This window comes from Fundulus heteroclitus, unplaced genomic scaffold (assembly GCF_011125445.2).
Source record: "Fundulus heteroclitus isolate FHET01 unplaced genomic scaffold, MU-UCD_Fhet_4.1 scaffold_192, whole genome shotgun sequence".
NCBI classification, from domain to species: Eukaryota; Metazoa; Chordata; class Actinopteri; order Cyprinodontiformes; family Fundulidae; genus Fundulus; species Fundulus heteroclitus.
Window position 1 is genome coordinate 150803 of NW_023396604.1, and position 24957 is coordinate 175759.

At 41.0% G+C, this 24957-nt stretch overlaps 1 protein-coding gene across 3 annotated transcripts in view; it reads right to left on the reverse strand.

Annotated features, from left to right (window-relative positions):
• LOC105919947 ((E3-independent) E2 ubiquitin-conjugating enzyme UBE2O) overlaps window positions 1-24957 on the reverse strand; it is a 52588-nt gene that overhangs the window by 24776 nt on the left and 2855 nt on the right. The window lies entirely within an intron of this gene.

Genomic DNA, 24957 nt, shown 5'->3' on the forward strand with positions numbered 1-24957 from the left:
GGACTCAAGAATGAGAAAAGATTTTTGCTAAATACTTAGCAAAGACTTCTCAACAAACGTTTTCCAAATCACAAACAGCATTTTCTAAACACTAATTTTGCACTTAGTGTGGAATGATCACTTAAAATAAAATAAAAATGTGTTGAAGATGTTAGCTGTAGCGAAGAAATTAGAGGTTTCATAAAGTTCTAACTGTGTTAAAAATACTCTTTGTTCAGTGCAGAATTAACCAGCTCAGGTTTGATCAGCCTGAATGTTAAATTATGAATTAAAGACATGCAGCCTAGATTAAAAAACTAAAGCCTTTTAGGTTAGCACTGAAGCAGATGCTAGTGGCTAATTATTAGCCAGTCTCGATACTCTAAAAAAATTGGTTACAAATCTCACTCTGGAAATGTGTTCCAGTTTATTTTATCTAAGCAATTTCCAAGTGGTGGGATATTTTTCTCCACTAGTCGACTATCTATACAAAAAGGTAGTTAAATAACTAGTTCCTTTCTTTCAAAACGTCTCAAACAGCAAGACAGAAGTTGGAGCTTAACGAGTTAACACCAGGGGCTCATCAGATAAGTTCCTCTGACAGATGAAGCCACATCTGGAAAGTATCCACAGCGATTCACTTTTTCAGGCATGCTGCCATGTGCCTTCACTAAGGCTACTATGCTCTTTAGGGCCTCAGACATTTTTCTGTATCATTCCCTTAGCTGCGGACTAGAACAATCCTCTTTCCGAGGTCCCCAGACAATTCCTTTGAAATTAGGGGTGAGCCTTTATAGTATCGTTTTATCATTATCGCAAAATATTTCTCATTGTGAATAGAATTGGAGTTTATCTGGACAACGAGACATTCCAACTAGTGGAGTCTGAAAACCCCAAACACAGCCAGTATTGTCAGGATTGTTATTTTTGCCATTTTCTGCAGTTAGTTTCTTGACAGTATCAATAAATTCAAAAAAATCTAATTAAATGCTGTTACCTTGGGCAGTTTGGTGATAAAAAAAAAACTCACTTTGTTATGCAACTAGTGTCCTGATGAAATGTATTTTGAATTTTGTTTTAATATGTTACACTAATAAATGTTTTTTTAAGGACTGTATTTGTGTTTATTGGGCTCACTGACATGCAGTCTCAGCCAGTTACATAAAAAGCTGCAAAAAGCTGTAATTTTATCGTTATCACAACAATACCACACTACATTGTGATACATTTTTAGTCCATATTGCCCACCCCTAGTTGAAATCATGCTTGGTTTATTCTCTGACATGCAGTCACCTGTGGGACCTTCTATAGACGGATGTATTCCTTTCCAAATCCTGTCCAGTCTACGTACTACAGGCAGACTCAAATTAAGATGTAGAAACACCTCAAGGACGATCAGTAGAAACAAGAAGCAACCGAGCTCCATTTCGGCTTCGCAACAAAGGCTATGAATACTCATCACCTTTTTTAATTAATGCAATTTTCAGAGGACAAGCTTCTAGCAATCATACATAGTCTTAGGCTATTTTCAACCAAAGTTATGTCAAAAACAGGTTTGCATTAGTCAACTAATGTCTGGATTTGCCTGTGGTTTGTAAACTAACTGGTCTGTTAAGCAGCTAATGTTCTGTTCAGAAACTGAGGCCACCTGATAAACAGATTCCCTTTTCTCTACGCTTAAGGTAGAGTATAAGATAAAAGGCAAATGTATTATAAATCAGGCGACATGTAGAACTTAAAGAAAATAACCCTGATACGTTGTTTATATCAATGAAAGAGACTACCTACGCTAGAGGAACACACAGGGACTGCCTTTAGTAATGCTGCTGCACTAATTATGGTGATCTCTTATATTTGATTATCATTAATTAAAATATGCTACAGACAGATTAAAGCATCTACTCTGTAATCATGTTGTCTTTGTTTTGAAATATCAGTGAAATCCTGTGTAACTGTGGAGGTGTGTAGCACCAGCTGGTCTCGCTTTCTCACACACAAAGCGGCTCCTCGCTACAAACCAAAACCCCTGATCCTGACAGCAAGGCTCCTCCATAATTACAATAAATGAATGATTTGACTACTCAACAACGGCAGCTTTATTTTCTTCTCCCAGGTACAAAATTTGACATATTTTGAATCGATTTTCTAGGGAGCAACTTGTGATGTGGTGCAAATTACATTTTCTGGTGGGAAAAGTTAATGGAGTAATTTTTGGCAGTTGGACTCATATATATATATCTATATATATATATATATATATATCTATATATATATATATATATATATATATATATCTATATATATACTTTATTTGAATATTTCCACTGATCTAGGAGAGATAGATCTTTATTTTTGGGCTGTTTCCAAGAAATCCCTGTTATTCAACTCTAAACATGTCAATAATGATACAAATAAATTCTCAATTTATCCAGAATGTAGAAAATCTAACTGACTCATGAATCCGTTTGCTCTTTCAAGTCTTTCATACTGCCCAATACACACTGTGCATTATGAGACAAGTGTCCCGTAGTGCCTAATGAGACACTAGGCCTTCTGTAAGGAAAAAGGTGTTCTATTTTTTTTAAGAAGACGTTAGGACAAAAGGCAAGTATGAGCCACAACCTGTGAATAGAAACATACCACATATGGTAAAACCTAACGTTCTGACACCGTTTGGTCCATTCTGTAGAATATCCTACACCAAAACCGCGATCTGACATCTAAATGCATCCATCTAAGTTTATGCTCACCGTGACAGCCAAGAAATTTCCCCTCAGCTTACTCAGGGAGTACAACAAGTACAATGTTCAAATAACTGAGGTCACCACGGAGCACTGCGGCAGACGTAGGACACAGTTTATCTGAAATCAATGAATAAATAAAAGGGCGGGTGACATTAAACCTTCCTCTATCAGGCTAGCTGTTGGCGCTTTCAGGCCAGATGCTCTGCTGCCATGAACAACCAACTACAGCCACAAGTATGAGTGCAGCAAAGAAGGAAAAGAGGAGAATGTGACCAAAAGGAGCTGCTGAATGTTACATACTCTATGGGAGGCTGAGGCTGCTTTTCATTAACTTCACCACACTGATAAAAATGAGATAAGCAGAAGGGCAGATGGCTGATTAAATCAGAGAACCTCAATGAAAGACGAGGAATCAATTAGAACTAAAGTTAATATTGGTTAAACTGTGGGGTGAAACTACTCCATGATAAATCAATACCTGGAAAACTAATTCTAATTTATGAAATTGTAACTTTCATAAAAAAAACAGGTAGATTGTGGATGTTTTAGAAAAACATAAAAACTAAACATTCAAATGGTAACCGTGACTGCTGAATTCTCCTACTACTCTCCAAATTTGCATTAATAGTTATTCGAACTTTTAACTTTATATATCCTATATTTTTTCTCCTCATGGTAGCGACATCTGGCCTGGCGTTAAGTTTAGCTGTGACAACATCCTGGGGGGCAGACTGGGCTAGCTACTGCTGTCAACGACTTCATCTTACAGATCAGTGGTTTTCAATCCTGCTCTTTAGGGCGCGTCTCTGCTCCAGCACACCTGAATGGCCTGACCTCCTCAGCACCCATAAGGGGCTGCAGAGGCCTCTTCCTCTCTCTTCAGGTGTGTGGAAGCAGGGAAACGCCTAAAACATGCAGAACGGTGGGTCAAGAGGAACAGTGTTACAATGTGTAATATACATTAGTAACTTAAAACGTCTACTGCAGATTGCAGTAAACGTTTTCATGCTGCCTTCGAGCTATCAATGGCACAAATTTACAGTGAAATTCTGTATTAGGAGCGCAGCGTATTAAACACTTTGTGCAAAATCGGAATCCTGCTGACTGATCATAGCTGACAAAGACTCAATTTATGCAAGCAAAAGTTGCAGCATACAGATATTCAAAACACAGCAGAGCTAGTATCAATAATGATCCTTTAATTTAACCAGTAAGCAAACAACGTCTATGAAAGAAATGCAGTTGCCTTCACAAAGACAAATGTTGCTACAGAAACAGGGCTTAAGTACTGGAGGCTTCTTCAACCTTTTAAAACCAAGTGTTGAATTTGTTGACAGGAAATCCAACAAGGAACTTTGATCATCAACTAAAAAAAAAAACAAGAGCATTAAAAAAAAAAAAAAAAAAAGCAGCCAACCTTTATATTCTGGACTAGTAGTATAAACTTACTTCACAAGTTAACCCACACGCAGACCGCAACCGGACCGTGTTTCGCTACAACACAGGCTTCACTTAGACAGGAAGCATTTTTTTTTAATGCGTTTCTATATGACCGGACCTTAGAAACCATTAGAAATGCTGACACTCACAGCCGCTTAGACAGAACACACTCGTTCAAGGCAAACAAAACCTATTAATTAGATTATGCTCAGAAGTGATATTGAATAGCATCAAATTTGAATTACCTATAACAGAAAATATTAGCTATTTCAGCAAAGACCCCAACTTTACAGATTCAAAGTCCGAGATCACTTGGTGCATTTTGATTTTGTGTATTTCTCTCCATTTACATAAATATTTGATCAATCACTAAAAGAGACACAGTCCTGGGTTCTTGGCAGTGAGTCTGATTTGTCATTGTAACCCGATCACACAGACTTCTGGTAGAAGACAGCGTGTGTGTGTGTGTGTGTGTGTGTGTGTGTGTGTGTAGAGGATCCAATCGATCGGTCGCCATGTTCCCTTGTAATCTGTTGAACAACAGACGACTTTCTTCTCGTGTCTCCGCTGCTTGACGCCTGCACACACACACACACACACACACACACACACACACACACACACACACCTCGCCTGTGAGCCTGTCTCAGCCTTTTAGCTGAGAGAAGCTCCAACACTTGCAGCTCTTCTTCATTAATATTCTCTCAGTGCCTCATGCTGCAGTGCGCTACTATAGTAACACATTTCCTCACCTTCAGACGAGCACAGTGTGGAAATCAGCTGCATTTAGCCCCTCTTTGAAAGTCAAGAACAGACCGATAGAGCAAATATTTGGCCTCTGAACAACGTGAACCCCAGCGGTGTCTGATAAACTGTTTCTACATAAAGAAAGAATTGGTTGGAGGTAATCAAAGCCCTAAAAACAGTCACTTTAGACAAGGGTTGTTCAAACTTATTGTCACATGGGCCAAAACTCTCGAGTGAAAGAAGGCCAAAATAATAATAATAATAATAATAATAATAATAATTTTCAAAAATTACCAAACATTTATATTGTGTGAATTTCTTTTTTACCTGCTCCTCAAGCTATGAGCATGCAATAGTTTCCTTAAACAGATTAGTTAGACTTTCTGTATGAATAAGGATGTTTAAATCATTATGGACTGTGTCAAGTTTATTGTTCTATTACTGTTTTTTTTAAAGAACCCATATTAGTTGTGCTACTATTATAGTACATCTGACAAAATGTTTAAGGTTAAAAATCAATCTGTCTTGTACACTATCATAAATCAGTCTAGATCTGAAACTCGTCCTGAAAGAGGAGTTTTCTTCTTCAATGAGGGATCTTTATCACACGTAAAAAAACAAAGATTAATGTACATGTCTCAGCAATAAAATGTATTTACACCCAACGCTAAAATGACTAAGACCAAGAACCAAACAAATGACTACATGACACCAAACACATGCTCCTTTATAAATAAACTACACAATACACTTAATATAATAATATTTAATGTTTGGTTTTAGTTTCCATCTTCCCCATCTTTAACTTTGTTTCAATTTTTCTACATTTTATTCCAATTTGCTTTTATTCAGTTTATTTTTTCCTATGTTTTAATCACGGAAACCACTTTGCAATGTCTTTGTACTGAAATGTGCTATACAAATAAACTTGCCTTGCCTAATGCAACCAAATGAGACGGGTCAATCAGGCCTGCCTCTGATTTAGCAGGGCGGGGTTTATCAACTCCAGTCCTTAAGGTCCTTGAGTCCTGCTGTTGACCCGGTTATTTGACACGGATGTGTTGAAGCAGAAACACGTCTAAAAGTTGCAGGACGCTGGACCTCGAGGACCGAAGTTGACGCTCCAAAGTTCCTCTCTGATTGTTGAGCGCTATGTGATGACTCCTGTTCCTGATGCACATGCCCCTATGTTTGCATTCAGGGCGATTTATGGATGGATGGAACTTTAACAACCAAAACGTTATATTTAACATTACTGTTTTTCCAAAATATTAATAAAAATATCTACTTAAGGAAAAAAAATGTTTAACTCATAATATGCATCAAAGTCTTGTCACAAAGATGGCATTCACAGTGTCACCCTTTTGAGTAACTGGGGTAATCTGACTTGACGCGAGGCAGCGAGCACAATGCATTACTGAGCAATCTGATGAAACTGAGGAAGAGGAGCCCTTGGCTACTCCTCCTGACTGATGTCAAGTGAGAGGAAGATGAGGCGCAGTCAGAGAGGAGGAAGGCATTCTGTTTGTCACTCGACGCAGAAAGCTCCACTTACACATACTGTAATGATAACCAAGCAACTGAGCTGGCTCTTTAGACTCATCCAGCACAATAATGAGGACGAAGGCAGGCTGTGGGATGTGGTGGCCTCTCACGTGTAAAAGCAGAAGTGTGTGTGGGCTCTTTGACATGAAGACTTGGATGGCTGCTTCTCCATCCAAGCTGACCGCATAGAAAGGCCCAGATTGATTACTAGAATCAATAGTGACCTGGATTTGCTTAGACTCCTTTGCTTAGCCTAATTTACACAAGTCATTATTTAGGTGCAGCACAGCGAGGAAGGAGAAACACTGCAGCAAACTGCAGCTTCAGGCCACGCCTGCTCGCTCACACGGTTTTCCCCTCATGGCTCACTATTCATTCACTCTCATCTTCAGAAAATGGAAAAAAAAAAAAAAAACTGAGCCATGAACACAATAAGAGAGATCGTGCAAATCAGTATTTTCAAATCCACACACCTCCTAATAAATCATCTAACCATCCTCGGTGGGTTTTTGCACAGGGAATGTCCCACTTAGGTTAGTCTAATAATTTGTCCCCGATACTAATCCAAATCATTTCAGATTAGGCATTTGCTGATACAGAGTCTCAATCTGATACTGCTATCTCTCCCATCTGTTCCTCCAGAGTGGAGGAGATGTTTTATCCTGACTGGTTTTTGCAGGGCTGATAAGCCGCTCCAACACAAATTGATTCAAAACCTTGCATGTCTGCATTGTTATGTACAGAAAAATGGTATTCTTCACCTCAATAAAAAATGCTCATTTCCCCTGTAGAAATTTAATTTTTGTATTATTGTGTATTATGTGAAAAAAAAATACTTTATTGCACTACATTACCGTTTATTTAGGTTTTGATCACAGTTTTTACCAGTCGCCTTACAAAATATAACCGATTATAACCCCATATCAAACCAAAATAACATGAAATGCCCTGCTGCTGGTAGATATTAGACTCAAAGTATTTTATGAAAAGATTAATTCAATTTACATAGCATCAATTCACAACACATCATCACAAGACACTTTACAAAGTCAAATTAAATCAAGTCATCCAGACAGATTGGTCAAAAAGTTTCCCATCTAAGGAAACCCAACAGATTGACAAGTCTTGACAAGCAGCAGACTAAAGAAAATTAGTTTAATTATCTGTTGCCAAAGAAAGTAAGATTTTTTTTTCCCTGGCAGTACAAACCAAAGTTTGGTTGTTACAAAAGATCCCATAATAGAAGACATGAAATAGATCTGTATGAACCGAAACAGCGAAGGCAAGTGAAGCGGTAAAAGGTTCGGTTTAGTTTAATCAGTGAATCAAACACCAATCATTTAAAAACTGTCTTGATTGGGGATTCCGAATCGATAATTGAGATCGGATCAGGTTGTCCCAAAATTGTTAACCAGTTGAAAGAGCGCCATTACATAATAGTTTTGTTCTGACTGAGTTCTTACAAGTTGCCACCATCTTTTCCTGCAGTCAGGACCAGCTGGTTTGTTGTCATTTTTGGACCCTCCAGGAGAGTTTGTGATGAATGAACAAAGGGATCCGGTGCTCACAAGCAAGCCAGTATATTTCTCAGATCATTGTTGGATAGAAATGCCAAACTCTGAGCAGTACGGAGCAAAAAATAGACAATCTTTAAACATCAAAACCCAAACTACTAAATATGTACAAAAACTCTTCCTTAATATTCTGCAACTACACTGTTCACTGACAAGAGGGGATGGATCTTTGCCCAGCAGTAATTAGGCTGGAATGGGGGGGGAGGGGGGGAGGGGGTTCACAGCAGCCAGGTTGCCAGTTTATCACAGGTCAAAAACAAGTTATCCAAACTGCAGGTCACAATCTACAATTTCCTTTAGGGCGATATGGACCAAAAATAATATCTTGATATTTTTAGGCTGAATGCCGATATACAATATTTATCTACATTTTTTTCCTTTCATAAAGATATTATAAAAAGGCATCTCTGAATCAAACCTATATCCCAAAAGTCTCAGAAACACCTACTATAACCTACTGGATAACATAAAAGTATAATTTTAACTCAACATAGACCATCTCAATATTTTAAAAATGTTTATTCATTGCCCAGCCCTATATTCCTTTACAATTTAATACCAATTGATTAATTGCTTTCATTTCCCCCATTTAGAGTTTAATCACAGAGGGAGGATGCACAGTCCGTATGTGGGCAGTTAATCCTCATTAGCGGACTAACCACAAACAGGAACGCTGCCGGCTGTGGTGTAAACTTCTTCACTGGGAAAAATAAACGCAGAGAAACTCTGAACTTCAGGGTTGTCAAAGCTGGCATGATCAGACCAAAATCGCAAAGTCAACAGTTGTTGTGATTGCCACTATTTGGGCAGATGTACTGGGACTAAATGTTGACATCCCGTTGCTTCAGCTCCATGCTGAGCTGGGAGCAATTTAGCTCGTTCTGGATGGCAGAGATGCTTAAAACGCGTTAGTGTTTATGTATTTGGCCGGTTTGATTTCCCCTGGTTGCACTATCCTGTGTGCTGGAAAATGCTGATTCAGAAGAAATCAATGTGATGGGCTGACAGATTTAAGGGGAATCGGGAGCACCACATCCCACACTCATCCCTCCTTAGTTAGCCTTTACAATTCCTTACAACGCAATGAGCTTTGGTCAATAAGACACAAAGCAGAGCAACTGATCCCATAAGTCTGTGATTAAATTGGTATCGGCGGGGCAGGAAAATAAGAGCAATACTTGTTGAAGTCTGGCTATACACGACCTCCCCTCTCTTCACATACACTCAAACCCTGCTCTCCGTCTACCTCTGGTCCTGAAACAGAGGCATAATGGGAGTGGATAATCCTCAGGCCTGGATTGAACCCTTTTGTGGATAGGGTTTATGGCTCGTTGCGACAGAGCAAGCATCGTGCAATTCCCTGGCTGCTTTGTCACCCCATTCCAATCAAAGACAAATTCTTTCTGCCCGGGTTTATGTGGCCGTAAGTGTGAATCCGAAATCTCAGAGGATGGCCTCTCAGCCTCCTGCAGGCTGACTGAAGCCTATTGATTGGACCACACAGGAAGGATGCAAAGCTCTATTAAAAAGAGAGCAGGCACGAGGCCTTTTATCCAGCGGGTCCAAAGGGAAATGACGAGAAGACTAATGGCACAGACTGTCTATTACTGAGCAATCTCCTGACTGTGTAATATGAGACGAAAGAAAAAGAACCAATAGAAAAACAGAGATCAAAAACAGGAGGAAGAAAATACACCACCTTCTCAAACAGCAAGAGCTCTGTGCATTAGGGGACTGAAAAAAACAAAACGATTAAATATAAATAATGTGGATGAGCACAAAGGGGCACCTGACAGAAGGAAATCAGGTGAAGTCAAGAAAGACGATCATGAAGATGGAAAGAAGATGGCGACATGGTGCTAGGGTGGGGTCGGTGGAATCTGATGGGAGGAAAATGAAGACGAGCACAGAACAGGGTAAAGAAGAAGCAGCTGCCAGATCAACAAGTGGGAGATCAAGACGGATGGAGAAACGCAAGAGCCAGAAATAGACAAGAGTGCGGCAAGCGCAGTAGATAGTAGTGACAGGAAGAGAGGTTTGGGAGGGAGGGGGTACGACTGGGTAGACAGAGAGTGAACAGTCTCCCAGAGGGGCAGGACCAATACTGCAGAGCAAAAAGGGAGGACGAGATGATGAAGCAGGGAGAGAAACAGGAATGAGGGCAGAATCTATAATTTGCCTCTATGGAAGCTGGTGTGGCCTGAGCAGAGGGAGGAGGACCCATTATCTAAGAAGCTGGACAACTGGCCAGTCAGCACCGCATCACATCACATCAGCGGACTTCATCTCTGGCCTGCTGGAACGCTGAGAGCCAAGGAAGGCTCCGAATGTGGACTGGGAGGGTGGGCAAGGTAATAAATAAGGCAGCAGGGTAGGAGGGGAAACATCACAGAATGCTCAGAGAGAGGAGGAGAGAAGAGGAAGACGAGGGGTAGATGGTGGCGGAAAGTGGAGCGGAATTTGGGGGAAAGAAAGCAGCATATGAAGAAAAGAAAGGAGAGCAGACAGCTGTTTAAAGGTGAACCTGAACAAGGGCGAGGTATGCTGTGACCTCATTCAAGATCGACAGTAAATATGAGCTGCTTACATCCCTCTATAGCAGCTATTACAGGCTGAACAGAAGGGAGTTAACGCACTGCTTAGGTTCATCCTGCGTAACATGACAGAGGAAGAGCTGTTGCAGTTAGAACGTGACTTCATCCGGTGAAGTAGGTAGAAGCTTTTATCATCGTCCCCAACTATGAAAGTGAGGTTTTAGCTAGACGGCCAGCATCTATACTCACCAGCCACTTTATTAAATACTCCTTGCTACTAGCGCCCTTAATTCTACAAGTGTCCGAACTATTCCTCTGAGATTTAGGTCCATATTCACGTGACACCACCACACAGCTGTTGAAGGGTTGACGGCTGTGTGATGTGAATCTGCCGTTCCAACACATCCCAATGCTTTCATTGGGATCTGGTGACTGTGAAGGCTCCTGCAGTACAGGGAACTCGTTATAATGTTTAAGAAACCAGCCGGAGATGAGTTGGAGCATTGTCCTGCTTCAAGGAGTTAAGAACGGCTATACTGTGGTCATAAAACAGTGGAGATAGTCAACAGGTTGGCTGTGAGAGGCAGCAGCAGAAAAACTGATGTAAAACCACAATAACTGACACCAACAGTGGTAGGAAGTACAGATCTGATTACAGAGCTAATGCTTAGGTTTAGGGCTAAGGCGTGAATTGAGTTTAGGTTAGGGATGAACCTGTGATCTTAGGTTTAGTGTTGGGTTCAGGGTTAGGGCATAGAAAGCAATAGAAAATGAATGGAAGTCTATGTACATACCAAGGTGTGTGTGTGTGTGTGTGTGTGTGTGTGTGTGTGTGTGTGTGTGTGCGCGCGCACGTGCGAGTCAGGAAAATATGAGCAGTGCTTATGCCTACTGCCTAAAAGCCGCCACAACGGGAAAATCTTTGAGATGGCAGAGAATAACTAGATGAACAGAAGATAAGGTTCAACTTATTTATATAGCACTATTCAGTAGCAAGATGATTCAAAGTGCTGTACATGAACAGAAAAATATTACAGGCATAGGAAAAGGAATAAGCTAAATAAATTCTTGACTAGACTTCTTTCATACATTAAACATACATAACTTAATTGCCTCTATTAATAAGAAATAAGCTAAGTTTATTCTTGTATATTTCTGATCTAAAGTAATTTTGTCTAACCTTTCCAAAGCTGCACAGAATAACTTTTTTTGTTTCATTGTTTCACTGGAATGAGCGTCATCACTAAAAATTGATCATCAGGTTAATTGTTTATATTCATAATGTTATAGCTTGAGGTCTCTGATCTGACCTTTCAGATACCACAGCTAAAACAGAAAGCAGCAGCGTAAAGGAAAAACACAGTGGAGACAGTGTGTGTGTGCCTGTGTGTGTTAGTCTGTGAACTGTGGCAGATAGCTCTCACAGCCAGAGTCTGATTGTGATGATGTTATCAGGCAGTCCAGTAGCACTCTGTTCTAGGTCACAGATGTCACAGGGCGTCTAGTGGACATAACATCCATGAGAAATTAAGATTGCTTGGATAATAGCATTTGTTTTGGGCAGGCAGACCCTTGTTTTTCTGTCTGGCTCACTAGTATATCTCAATGGTGATTCCAAAACAGCCAAAATTGTGGTCATTCTGCCAGAGTCCAGCTTCCAGCTTTCTCCAAGATCGTTCTCATTCTGCCAGCAAGTTAAAAAAAACATAGGTAGCCTGCAGTTCTGCTTACACAGCATTTCAGTCTGAGTGCTGGTAGCTGACATATCCCTCACATTGTTCAGGCAGCCTTGACATGGGCTGAAATAATCAAGCTCCATCATATATCAGAGCTCTGATTACACTGTATGTTCCTAACAGAGCACTTTGCTCTCAGACTGCAGGTCTGCTGGCGGTTCCTAGAGTCTCTAAAAGTAGAATGGGAGGCAGATCCTTTAGCTATCAGGCTCCTCTCCTGTGGAACCAACTCCCAGTTTTGGTCCGTGAGGCAGACACCCCGTCTACTTTTAAGACTAATCTTAAAACTTTCCTTTTTGACAAAGCTTATAGTTAGAGTGACTCATGTTACCCTGAGCTATCTCTATAGTTGTGCTGTGATAGGCCTAGGCTGCTGGAGGACATCAGGATCTAATTTTCTCACTCTACTGATTTCTACTGTTCTTCAGTCTACTGTTCTCCAGTTTTGCATTGTATTACATTGAAATGACTGTCGTCATTTCAGCTTTTAACTTTTTGCTCTCTCTCTTTTTCTTCATAGTAGGTACACCTGGTCTGGCAATCTGTTAACTGTGACATCATCCAGAGAAGACGGCTCACCCGCTACTACCATCTAATGTAGAACAGATTACTAGATCAATGTGTGCTTCTGTGCTTTTTTGTCTCTCTTGTTGTGTCTCTGCTCTGTCTTCTGTAACCCCCAGTCGGTCGAGGCAGATGGCCGTTCATACTGAGCCCGGTTCTTCCGGAGGTTTTCCTTCCCGTTAATGGGGAGTTTCTCTTCCCACTGTCGCTTCATGCTTGCTCAGTATGAGGGATTGCGGCAAAGCCATGTACAATGCAGATGACTCTTCCTGTGGCTCTACAGTTCCCCAGGAGTGAATGCTGCTTGTCGGGACTTTGATGCAATCAACTGGTTTCCTTATATAGGACATTTTTGACTAATCTGTATAATCTGACACAATCTGTATAATATGATTGACGCTATATAAATAAAATTGAATTGAAATAGCTGCCGACATTTTCAAAATTTCTTGATACTCCAGGTAACTGCCAGCTCCAAAAAGCAGAAATCCTATTATCATAAATCCAGTTTTGAGCACATTTTCAACATCCTTGACTGACAAAAATGGATAGACGCACAATCATGTGTCCAGCTACAGTCTTCTCGTTGAGAAAGTTTTATCAATTGCGTTGAGAGTCCAGCTGACCAGAACCATAATTTACAGTTTGGAAAATGTGTAAAAAGAGGCTCCAAAAAAGATTGATAGAAGCAGGCAGGGACATGGGGGAGAGGAAAAGAGAGACAAGAGGAGAGAAAAGAAAAGCATCTGCCTTCACTGAGAAGCAGGAAGAAACTCAAAAGGAGATATGCTTCCATCTTACAGTTTTTGCAGCCTTCTGCTGGACATTCAGCTGAGGAACCAGACTGAAGCTCTATAATGAACGGATATGGACGTAATGAAAGCTTTAGATGGATCAAACATCACTATGGTGTAGGGTGACTAAACCTGTAATGTGATTACAGTCAATGATCACACTATGCTCTGCAACGGCAAAAATGGGAACATGAATACAGTATGTAGACAGTGTTCTAAAAGTATTTGACACTTCCAGATTTCTTATGTGTTTTTTTAATCAGTAAAGAACAAAAGAAGTTTATGAATAGAAAAAAATAAGCTTGTTAATGTATGAATAGAAACAATGTGAATGTTAGAGATAAAGCTTGTTACTGAAACTAAAGAAGTCTGGTAATGTTTTCTTTTCCTATGTCCTATTTTCCTCTGTAATGTTAAACTGTTCATGTAGAGCACTTTGAAACGTCTTGTTACTGGAAAGTGGTTTATAAATAAACTTACCTTGCCTAAAGGTTTGAGAGTGAAAAAACAAGGTCAACAAGGGGAGAATACGACAGATAAATAGAATAAAATACACGTAAAAATAAAACCATGTTCATTGGGCTATTAATGCCCACTATTTTTCTCTGAACACAAATTCATATTTAGATTGTTCATAACAGTCTCTATCCATGTTTAAGTAAATGTCCTTGAAGAGTTAGATTTTATATATTTTTTTAAGATTTTTATATTTGTATTATTCACTGTAAAATTGTTACTGTTGTGTTTTTAGGTAGACAATTGTAAGATCTGTCCAGGGACAACAGATAAAATATAGCCTATTGGCTAAATCTGGTGCATTTGCAGCAATGCTAATTAATGTACACTGTCCCTGTGAAATAAATAAATTAAATTAAATTAAAATAAACCGAAGGTCAAAACAACACAAAATCATGACCTACAGCAAAGCAGTGTTATAGATTGTGTACATCCAGAGACACTTAACCTGTAAATGACTGCTGAATATCTGTCTCGTTCATTCAAACTCACTCCTCTTATTTGCACACATAACAATACTGTTCAAGACCGGCAATGGCCATTTTATACCCATTTCTGATTACATCAAATAAATGCACTTTATTACACACACACACACACACAGATCATTACTGAGTAAAGCCATAATTATTATTCTACCTTGATTAAAAAAAAAGCGGATTTTTTTTTTTACATTTTTTTTCTTCAGTTACATCTAGGGTTGTCACGATACTAAAATTTCAAACTCAATATTGATACCCCTGTGATGGACTGGCGACCTGTCCAGGGTGTACCCCGTCTCTCGCCCATTGACAGCTGGAGAGGCACCAGCACCCCTCGTGTCCCCACAAGGGACATACGTGTTGGAAAATGAATGGATAGATGGATATCAATACCCAGGAAAATATTCGATACTCGATACCATTTTCAATACCACAGGGATAAAAAAAAAAAGGAGACAAAGGCATAAAAAATATCAACATGAAAAATCTCACCATGGAACATGCTTTCTCAATAGAATCACAGATGCTACTTAAATAAGTGTGCAATTAAATGCAAAGTAAATAACCCAAATATAACACATGCTTAGTAGCATGCTAGCCACAGCTAATCATACAACATTAATGCAGACCACTGGTCGGGCTAACATCTTTAATATGTTTAACGTATTAAATTATGAACAGGAACTTTAATTTACAAAAACTGTCGGAAATCATCATGAAGGCCAGGGTGTCGGTCCTTGAGATTTTTTGCCTAGTTTGTTGAGCTGCTTGACTTCATTGCCACCACTTTAAAGCACTGTTTGCATACAGGCTTGTCAAGATCTTTGGGTTTCCTTTCTTCATTTGTCTCTCCTTTCTTCATTTGTCACAATATGCTAAAATATTTAGTATTGATACCATGCCAAATTAGTATTGTATCCGGATGCAGTATTTGAGTATCAATACTTTTGACATCCCTAGTTACATCTCTCCGCGCAGTTCACCTGGATTGGCAGACTGGGGTGGTGGTCCCCCCATTTCGAAGGGGGGACCAGAGGGTGTGTTCCAACTACAGAGGAATCACACTCTTAAGCCTCCCTGGTAAGGTTTATTCAGGGGTTCTGGAAAGGAGGGTCCGTCGGATAGTCGAATCTCGGATTCAGGAAGAGCAGTGTGGTTTTCGTCCTGGCCGTGGAACACTGGACCAGCTCGACAACTTCAGCAGGATCCTGGAGGGAGCATGGGAGTTTGCCCAACCAGTCTAGATGTGCTTTGTGGATCTGGAGAAGGCATTCGACCGTGTCCCCCGATGGATCCTGTGGGGGGTACTCCGGGATAGGGAGTACCGGACCCTTTAATAAGGGCTGTTAGGTCTCTGTATGACCTCTGTGTCAGAGCCTGGTCCGCATTGCCAGTAATAAGTTGGACTCATTTCCGGTGAGAGTTGGACTCCGCCAAGGTTGCCCTTTGTCACCGATTCTGTTCATAACTTTTATGGACAGAATTTCTAGACGCAGCCAAGGTGTTGAGGGGATCCGTTTTGGTGGCCTTAGGATTGCGTCTCTGCTATTCGCGGATGACGTGGTCCTATTGGCTTCATCAGGGCGTGATCTACAGCTCTCACTGGAGCGATTCGCAGCCGAGTGCGAAGCGGCCGGGATGAAAATCAGTGCCTCCAAATCCGAGACCATGGTCTTGAACCGGAAAAGGGTAGAGTGCCTTCTCCGGGTTGGGGAGGATGTGCTGCCCCTAGTGGAGGAGTTTAAGTATCTTGGGGTCTTGTTCACGATTGAGGGGAAGATGGAGCGCGAGATCGACAGGCAGATTGTTGCAGCGTCTGCTGTTAAGCGGGCGCTGTACCGATCCGTTGTGATGAAGAGAGAGCTGAGCCAAAAGACAAAACTTTCGATTTACCGGTCGATCTACGTTCCTACCCTCATCTATGGTCACGAGCTTTGGGTCGTGACCGAAAGAACGAAATCCCGGATACAAGCGGCCGAAATAAGTTTTCTCCGTAGTGTGTCTGGGCTCTCCCTTAGAGATAGAGTGAGTAGCCACTGCTCCTCCACGTCACGAGGAGCCAGTTTAGGTGGCTCGAGCATCTGGTTAGGATGCCTCATGGACGCCTTCCTGGTGAGGTGTTCCAGGAATGTCCCACCGGGAGGAGGCTCAGGGGAAGACCCACGACACGCTGGAGGGACTATGAGGGACTTCTCATAGAAGTCTTCTCGGCTGGCCTGGGAACACCTTGGGATTCCCCAGGAGGAGCTGGCCCAAGTGGCTGGGGAGAGGGACGTCTGGGCCTCCCTACTGAAGCAGCTACCCCCGCGACCTGACCCTGGATAAGCGGAAGAAGATGGATGGATGGATGGATGGATGGATGGATGGATGGATGGATGGATGGATGGATGGCTGGATGGATGGATGGATGGATGCATCTGACACCCGTCAACATGCTGCAACAATAAATTATCATTTTAGATGATGGCTGTGGAGAAAGAGACAAGGGGACATATAACTAAAATGGGTTTCTCCTGCTTTAAGAAAAACTGAATTTCACAGAAGGTAGCAGGTTTCTGGGTTTGTATTTCGCACAAATTACTCTGCTTTGTGGAGTGCTGCATCTAAAACAACAAAGGTGTCTCAAAGAGGTTAAAGACGCCACCTTTATCTGCATTGCCATCACATCTTCACCTTCTGAACAACTTCCTCACCTGCAACAAACCCTCTGCGTCATCCTGGCTTGTGTGTAATGACAAGGACGAGCCTACAGCACACTGAGGGTGCGGTGCATGTGTTTAAAGGGAAAAGGCAGCAGGAGGATGAGACTGGTGAAACAAAGTCAGAGGAAAAAAAGAAAACAGAGCTTGGTTTTACCTTCATAATGCACAACTACAGGGTTTTGAACTCCAACGGCACAATCATCAATCGAGAACAGATGTTGGTCAATATTTGCTAGTCCTGTGTGTTAAGCAGCAGACTGCGGGCTAGTTACCAGTCCAGTCAGCTCCTATCCGCAGGGTAAACTCCCAGTATTAACATATTTTACGAACTATAGGTCACACTTTTTTTCCATAGTTTGGCGGATCCTGCGAATTTTAGTCAGGTGCGACTTATTCTTAAATTTTAAATGGTCCAACATGAACCAAGTAGTAAACATTACCATCTATAGCCACAAGAGGGTGCTCTAGACTTGTGAAAACTATATGCTGCTCCTGTAACAATTTATTGAAACATTAAGTTAAAGAAAACAAAGACTGAACACGTGTTTGTATGTTCTTTCGCTGCTTCAGTATACATTCAAACAGCGGAGCATTGCGTGGCGCAACTAGGAGAGCCCAGACCCCGACAGAACCCCGTTATTGGGCTGTCCGTGAAGCTAATAACAGCTGGCGCTAGCTTAGAGGTCTGCTGTTCGGGCATTTTACAACTTCACTGATGTACATGAGCTTTATGTTGCTCTGAAACAACCGTGTCATACTGTTAGCTTAGCACATAACACCATTACACTCACGGTCTAATTTAAACTTTCAATGTAACGGGCTGTTTCGCTGAAATGTGCTGGCAGGAACATTGCCTGTTGGAGCTGGTGGCTCGTTATGTTAATTCACCCCAGTCACCCACCAAGGTATGTTCCATATTCAATAAATCGGCAAACCAGATTAAATGACAGTTTCTAATCTTGGACTGTGTGAACTAAATTTGTAAATAAATGTGATTTATAGTCCGGTGCGACTTATAAATGTTTTTTTCTTCTTTATGACGCATTTTTTGACTGATGCAATTTATATTCCGGAGTGACTTATAGTCCGAAAAATACCGTACTCTAGAAATTTAATACTTTCCCATAATTTCCTATAAACCTAACTGAAAAAACATTTTGTAATCATTGTCATGAATATAAACTGTCAACACACATCTGTCTTCTTACTCTTCATATATTGTCTGTTTCATAATTAAAAAGCTAAATCTTTGAGCCAACATTAAAACTATAATAATACATATATTATCAACAAAAATTTACTTTTTTCCAATTTAAATTAATGTTATACATAACTGTTAAAAGTGTGAAGGCATGTGTGGTTTTTACTCAATGTTTTCACACTGAGAATCTCATACCCGTCACCATCTTCGCTGGGGTTTTCAACAGCATCAAAACCTGTGCAAATATGTATCAGTGTGCAAAGATAAGTATATATTTGTTGTGCTCAATTTTGTGAGTCAAGCTATTGTCTAGACCTGTGTTTTTCTAAGTGGGGGCCCTAGAGGGGCCTCAGAAAATTGAAGTTGAAAATAAGGGGGAAAAAATATGCAAAACTAAAAAAATAGAATTTGATTATTTATCACTAGCAAAAAATATTTTCATAAAAGTTTGTAAAAAAATTTTTTTAGAAAATATAATTTGTATGAATATGTCACACTGAGATAAACCGGGGAGATTTAAACTGACCTTTGAGGCACTTCCCTAGTCTTAGAAAGGACAATCTCACCATGGCTATTTCTGTTCTGTTCATATCAAATCAACAGTTTCTTGAAAAGTTAGTTATTCAGTGGGAATATAATAGTGTTGAAAACATGTTAGTTAACATTCTGATGCTAAACAAACATCCAAAAAGCAGACTTTTCTTTACATATGTTGTAGCATTGTCTATGGGTGTGTAAAGGGGGCCCCAAGCAGAAGCTAATGCAGTTTAGGGGCCATCATGGCAGTGAAAAGTTTGGGAACCCCTTTCAGGAGAAACGCTTCCATGAAATTTGACACATGATGTGCGACGGTAATAAAATGTCAACATGTTTCTCAACTCACTCGTTCTAGCATCAATGCACAGCAACCTTCTGAAACAAATATTTTTAATTAATAGCTGGATAAATTGCCAAAAGTGTCTGTACTGGCAGAGGTCTTGTAAGTTGGGATTTCAGAAAGGAACCATCAGAAGAAACCTCTTTCTACACCCTTAATGTAACATGAAAACATTTTTTAAGCACTTTCAAATTTGTATACCTTTGTTTTTTGACTATGATCTGATGAAAAACTGAAAATATGTAATCGAGAGACAAAGCTCATTAAGCTGAAGATTTTCAGCTTGATGAGCTTTGATTTGAGCCAAACCATTTGGAAACTCAAATCTAAGTGTTTATTTTTCAGTCAGTGAATGCATCATATGTATATTCACGTGGGGCTATAAAATTTTGAGTGGAAGATATAAGTGAGTGACAACTTCTACATTAAGGAAGATCATCTGCAGCATCAGTGAGGTGTTTAAATGTATTCAGAGGAAGCACTGAGGTGCAAGAAGCTATTTAGAAACAACGTGCCAAGACATGAGTGGCTCATTGAAGACATGAGAGAGCAAGGCGTCTAGCTGAGACCAAGATGGCTTAATGGAGAACAGCAACGTTGCTATGGTTGGTCCTCCCAATCGCCACGTCTTGGATGTGACTGAAAGAAGATGAGTGTAGATTACAGGAGAAACAGGAGTAGCTCAAATAATATTCCTAAAATGGGATAAGAAGCAGCGGTGAGGGAGGAGGAGAAATATCTGACTTCACCTGGGCAACAGACTGGACTTCAGACTGGTTCTGTTCTGAGTGCTGCAGCTGAGGGTTTAGAACAGGAAATAAAGAACATGACCCTCAGGATCACCTTCATGAAATGGACACAGAACGAAGATCAGATCCGCTATGATAGTAACCAATACAGAGGAGCCTTCCTCCCCACAGCCATCACCATCTACAATATTTGGACCAACCTAGATGGTCGGACTTAGATTTAATTTCTCTGTGGGATTAATACAGTATTTCTAATTGAACGGAATTAGGACCGGATATATTGGCAGCTTTTTGGAAATCTCAGAGTTCAGATAAGGATCTAAATTAAAGTAGACAGACAGATTGGCGTCTTAATCACGGCCTCCGTGCCAACATGTGATGCTAAAGAAAGTTTAAAATGTCAACTGTGTAATGTTTTGTTTTAGTATGAAACCGTTAAAATGTGAGATGAAACCTAAAGCCTCTCAGAAGTATTACCAGATGGATGCCACCCAACTCCACCTGCAGCAGCTTCTGATGTTGCTTTTAGATAAAGTGAAGACAGTCAGAGACCATAGAAAAAAAAAACTGTGGGCTCCCCACTAAAGTTGTACGTGTATCTGGTTGTGATCCAGAACCTTCCTGGCACTGGCTTTAAACCCAAAACCAGGCTTTTATTGTTCCAGAGCGCGGTGAGGCGAGCCTTGGCAGCAGCCTCGTGTCCCAGATTATACCGTCTGTCATTCCACCTGAAGCACCTGCAAACTTCAGTGCAAGAAAAAAAGAAAAGGCACAATGTCTCATTAGGAGAACCTCGAGTCTCTGAATTAAATCCTAGTGCTTGGAAGAAAAGAAAAAACTAAGGAGATTGTGCTTTTCGATAAGAAAAATACATTTTTGAGGAAAACATTTGCATCAAATGTATTAATCTTACAGTGCGTTTTTGAAAGACGGGCTCAGAAAAGCGAAATGCACCAAATTTCCTGAATGTCTGGTGCCTCCCGACTCTTTGGTTTTACCTCAGCAACCCAGTCCCTGTGAAATGGGATGGACTATGCTATGACAGTCACAGTGGCTGTCAGTCAGCCGCAGTTACAAACACACCTTCCTTACATTTGCCAGCATTTAGAAATTAAATAAACTTACAGATAACGACAAGGTTGTGGTCTCCACCTTCCCTGCTGGAACAGACTTTTTCTTAAAAAAAAAAAAACTTTTTCTTAAAAAAAAGTTTGTTGGAAACCCACACTTGAATTCCTCCACAGGAAACAGTCCTCATAAACTCTTCTGTGTTTCTCTCATCCTTCAGGAGTCAGACCACCCTCAGACATATCAGCTCCCCTTTTTAGTAACTGCTGTGAAGTTAGCCTCAGGCTGAATGTGGGGTATTTGCGCTCTGATATCTTTAGATTCTGTTTGGATCATATTTTTTGAGACCTTCGGTTTTCTCTATTTCAGAATTGCAATTGCAACACAGTATTTACTGCAGAGATGCTAAACAAGGTCATGGAATTCCAGGCTTACTAATTTTGCAAATCTGTCATTTTTTTCTCGGAGCAATTTTGTAGACCAAGCTGAAGGATGCTGACACTACAAGAGGATGAGTCATTGGTTAACCATTACAACGTCCCCCATACTACATGAATGGGTGGAGTGGAAGTGCCTCCTTCACATTTAAAGAGACGGTACCAAAACAAGTTGCTCTCAGACGTGCCTCAGAACAGGGGCAAGAGAGAGGCTGTGGGGCAGGAACGAGGAATTCAGACCAAAGCATTGCAGCTCCACTTTATATAGAATACAGCCAATATTATTTTAATGTGAAAAGGAAGGACTGAAAAGCATGATATGTCCCCTTTAAGACCATTGTAACAGAAAAGGAATAAAACAGGAGCAAGTCCAGGATTTGATTGACTGGAACAATGCAAAAGCCGATGAGAATTTGAAACAATTGGGAGAACAGAAGGTGGGATAGGCAGAAGCCTACACATTACCATAAGAGCCATCTGGTACCAAACACAGCCGGGCTGATTCAGTCAGGAGTTGTTTTTTTAAACCTACGTTATCCTTCTCCAGACAGTTTTAAGATGCTGGTAGCATTTATTATCAGTATTGGACCCGCAGTCAAAGTTGTTTTTCCCCATATGGCCCATCCATACTTCTCAATCCCAATTACCTTTCCCCTCAACCACACCAAGTCAGCAACAGCCAGACCTGCCGTGACCTTCCTCCTTATCTTCGTTACCATACCCACGCCTCCACCCTCCAGCTGCTCCACCCATACAAAAGCTGCTGCTTCCTCAGAGGATGCTCTGTTTTGGGCTCAACTCATATAAAGACGCGTATTCATGTCCCGTGGAAAGATGGATGCGTTCTGTACCACAACAGGTCCCAAACAAGCAATCATGCTAAAGAAAGAAATGGCAGAGAGGCAAGCTGACCAGCACCAGCCTCTCTCTTCTGTGACAACGTCCACATTGAAGAGCGTTACCGTTAATACCACTTAGTACGATGCGTTCACTGATTAGAAAACAGGCGGATTTTTGAATTTCGGACCCGCCAGTTACTGATCAGGGCCAGAAAAGCTGAGTTATTTGATTGAGATCAGAACATGTTCTGCTGGTGCTCACTAACGGGGAATTAGCCTGAAGGTTCCCACGCTGACAGCAAACAGACATCAAGTCTAAATATATAAACTAGAGGAAAGAAAAGAAAAACAACATGTACATTTAAGTGCATGTACACTAAATACTTTGGATGGGTCTGTTAGTGAATCTCTAACAAATGACACCCAGCACCAGTTTATTCAGGCTCTGAACGCAGTGGGCTGGAGGCGTTCAATGTCATCAGACAAGTCAGCTGCGCTCCTGGTTGACTTGTGACCGCATCAACACTGAAAGCTAGAGAGAAGAGCAGCAGACAGTTCTGGTGTCCTGATTCACACCTGCACTGAAACAGAGCTGACGCTCATCACTTCCACTGGGGAAACGTATTAAGATTTCATAGGGTGGCTGTGAGGGGGGGCTGCTGCAGATACACTACCATTTCAAGGCTGCTGTCGTAACTCAACTCCATCCTTCCACATTATTTCCTATTATCTACTTTCATTTACGGCACCAAGGATGAGAGCAAAGCAACAAATCTACCGATATGAAAAAGGGGACGTTTCCTACTGAAAATAAATGAGAGCTGTTGTAAAACAAACACGTATTTTAACTACATCGATGGCCAAAAACCCGCTCTGCAAAACAACAGTGTTTTGCAGACAAATATGTTTGCAGAGTCAACAGACGGTAGACTGAACCCACATGAGGCAGTGATTCAGAAAAAACCCCCACCATGAAACACTCCTAACACCCCACCGCCTTCTGTGGGCCTTAAACTGACAGCAACACATCTGCCTGACCCAGCTGTGTGTTGTGATGACCCTTATTTGGCGTGGGGGTCGTTCACACAGGTCAGGTGTGATTAGATGGAGACAGGTAAACATGGACCAGTGAACGGATGCACGTATCGGCTGATGCCAATACAGGAAAAAGGCCTGAAATATTGGCTGGCCGGTGGATCGGTCGACCTCTATTGTGGTGATTAATGTTCAGCCTAAGCAGGCAGCCATTCAGCACAATCACAGAAAGGAATTTCCTATTTCAGAAGCACAAAGATATAGTTTCTTTACAACTATCCTGCAGCAGGCTACGTGCTCTTTATTATTTTCCACTCAGGTCTCCCATGGTGTTCAAATTAAGAACAACTTTGCATTGCTTATGGCACATAAAAATATAATAAGAGATATTATTGATTAAATATAACGCACAACAAACATATCACCTAAAGTCTTGCAAAACCTCATTTTGCACATATTTTTAATAGCTTCATTTCCTCTGCTGAACCTTAAAGTCTACACCGATAGAAACGTGCACCTGGAATATGGGTCTAGTCTACAATCTCTTCCAAATTCCTGCATCTGGAGATGGGCTCAATCCAAATACCTTTATAGAGTAAGGGCTCTTTAGCCAAAGCAGAAGTGTGTCAGCAGTCACCATGATAAGTGCTGTCCGAATAGTGCAGTCAGTAAGGAAGGAGGTAGGAAAAGTAGGCTGTATGCTCTCTCCCACGACTAGTTTTGCCTAAGAACCCCACGACGTCCCTTACCAGAGATAAGCCTTAAGGTATCCCACAATCCTTTGCGTGACATATCAACACAGCCCCCTCACGAAAATCAACAAAAATGTCCAAAGAGAATAGATTGTGCACTTTGAACTTTATTTTCAGAAGGCTGTAGGTCTGAATTTGACTCACATCACCCATGAGAGTTTCTGTCACGTAATGATGTCGCAGTTAAAGGCTGTCAGAAATCAGCACAGCAGTCTGAAGCTCCTTTCCTCCCCATGATAGAGATCTTACTGTTGACCCCATCAAAGGTTAAGGAACAGGAGCTAGGAGCTATTATTAAGGGTATTCAGATGGAGCTATGAGCTTGAAAACGATCACGCCACGCCCCTTTTCCCACCATAAACATGGTCTTTGTGTGTTGGTAGCATCTATATCAGCATGAGAGAACCTTCAAAAGGGGCGTCAGGCGTCTCAGTCACTCATCATTGTGTTTTATCACATCAAACGTTCTATTCAGCCAAAGATGGTCAACTAGTCCAAAACGCATCTTCAGGGCCATGGACCAGCTCAGCATGCATGCTGAAATAATACATTTATTATAAACTGTCTGTGTCTTAACACCCTTTTTAAAATAAAATTCAAGTACATTTCTGAAAAGCCAGCTATTTATAAAAAAAAAAAGTT